The sequence below is a fragment of the Herpailurus yagouaroundi genome, unplaced genomic scaffold (assembly GCF_014898765.1).
Source record: "Herpailurus yagouaroundi ecotype Mexico unplaced genomic scaffold, PumYag 183, whole genome shotgun sequence".
In the NCBI taxonomy this organism is placed as follows: domain Eukaryota; kingdom Metazoa; phylum Chordata; class Mammalia; order Carnivora; family Felidae; genus Herpailurus; species Herpailurus yagouaroundi.
Genome location: NW_024412414.1, coordinates 4,271,376 through 4,273,471, shown reverse-complemented (window position 1 = coordinate 4,273,471; position 2,096 = coordinate 4,271,376).

The window sequence follows — 2,096 nt, the reverse complement described above, 5'->3', positions numbered from 1 at the left end:
CGGCTGCGGCTCCTCTGCCGCGGCTGCCCCGCGCTTGCCTCGCCCCGCGGCCCCGCCGCCGCCGCCGCCCGCCTGCCTCCCTCCCTCCGCCGCCGCCTCTGCCACCGCTGCACTGCGCTCTGCCCGCCTCCCTCCCTTCCTCCCTCCCCTCCCCGCTCCCTCCTCCCCCGCGCGCTCCCCCTCGGCCCTCCCCAAACTCCGCACGGAAAGCGCCCCGCGGGACCCGGAGCGCGCCGTCCCGCCCGCGCCCTCCAGCACGCGCACACGCCGGTCGGCCGGGGGAGGGAGGCGGTCTGCAGCGTCTCCCCTGGTGCGGTCTACAGGTACCTCTGTCACCACCAGCCCCTTACTCCACCCCCATCCCCGCCGTTAACTTGGCCCTGGGAGGGACCCCCTCCTACCCTCCACCTTCCCAGCCCCCGTGGTCGGGATGTCCCAGACCTCCCCTGTGGTTGGGGTCATACAGTTTGGGGTGAATTGAGATATGGTGTGGGCCTGTGGGGAGACCTAGCTTAGGGGGAGGGGGCTGGCTGGACCAATCCTAGGGAGTTTAGCTGGAGGGTATTCAGACCTCGAGAAAGGACTGGGGTAGGGCAGGTGCACCTGTTGGGCCCTAGCCTCCAGCCTGTCAGGCCTAGGGCCTGGAGGAGAGCAGAAAGAGGCCCTGCCTGAGAAAGGCGAAAACCCCAGGCACACACAGAAAGCACCTCCTCAAAGCAGGCTTCCCCTCCTTGGCTCGGGCCCCAGGTCGCTGAAAAGCCTAGCTCCACCAGGAAGCTTGGCCACCTGACTCCAGCGCCTTGGTCTCCTCCATGCCATCAATTAATCATGCCCGCTTGCTTATTTATTTATTGGCTTTATAAAAAGCCAAATGCACTGCTCACAGGAAGAGAGAAGATGGGCTCCCATGGGGGTGGGGGGCAGGGAGGGCCTGACCACGGTGACACCACCCCCCCTTCCCCAGGCCTCTGCTTGGTGAATGTGGAGGCAGGGCTGGGGAGACCCTGGGCTCTGGATGTCTGCAGCACCTGCATTCAGAGAATGGCTGGGATGTTGCCACCACTCACAGAGCCAGAATTTACCATGGTCTGTGCTCTGCAACCCTAGGATGGGGCAAAGGATATTTAGTGTTGGGGGCTTAGGCAGAGATAGAAGAGAGGGGGTCTTGGAGGCCAGTGACCAGAAGGAAATCTGACAGGTGTGAGAGGAGGTATCTCCAGGCTCTTGGCTCACAGCACTCCATTCTCACGGCTCTCACTTGGCTTGGCAGGCAGCGTCTGTATCTCCTGCTACAGCCCTGTCCAGTCTCTAGGTTGCCCAGAGGGCATCTCCCCATGGATGCCCCCCCGAAGCCATATCTCCTCCCACCTTCCCCATCCCAGTGGGTGACTCTGCCACACCTCCAGATGGCTAGCTCCATATGTCCCCATCACCAAATCTTCACTCATGGGGCCTCTGCAGTCTCCCTGGAATCTGCTCTCTGGTCTCTGTTGAAGGACTCCCAGCACCTCTCTTCTGGATTCTCACAGCTGGCATCCTCTCTACCTCCATCCTGCTGCTGCACTAGCCTTCATGGAACCAGACATGCGACATGTCTGCTCCTGCTCTAAAACCTTCCATAGCTCCCAAGTGCCCTTCTAAACCTTTGCCACCTTAGTTCATAGTGTCCATCCTTGATACATGCTTAGCACTATATCATGTCTATATCTCTCTTCAGTTCCTTCCATGAAAATACCTTTTGCTTCTCTCAGTCAGTTTCTGCCCAGTCATGGTGTCAAAGCTTAGCATTAGTCAAGATCTCTTGTGTGAAACCTTCAGAAACCAGGAGGCAAGTTGAAAAGTCAAAAGGAAAGGGTGTGAAAAGCCACAAAACATGAGGCAACTCTGCAAAAGCGAGTGACATCACAAAAGTCCTAGTGACAAAACTCACCAGTTGTGTGACCTTGGGCAGGCCCTCAACCTCTCTGAGCCTGTTGGTATATCTGCTAAAAGGGTGACGAATTCCACAGTCTACTCCAGTATAAACACTCAACAAATGGTAGCTATAGTTACTCTTGAGCACCTATTGTGTGCTAAGGCTCTGGGATTTACAAGGG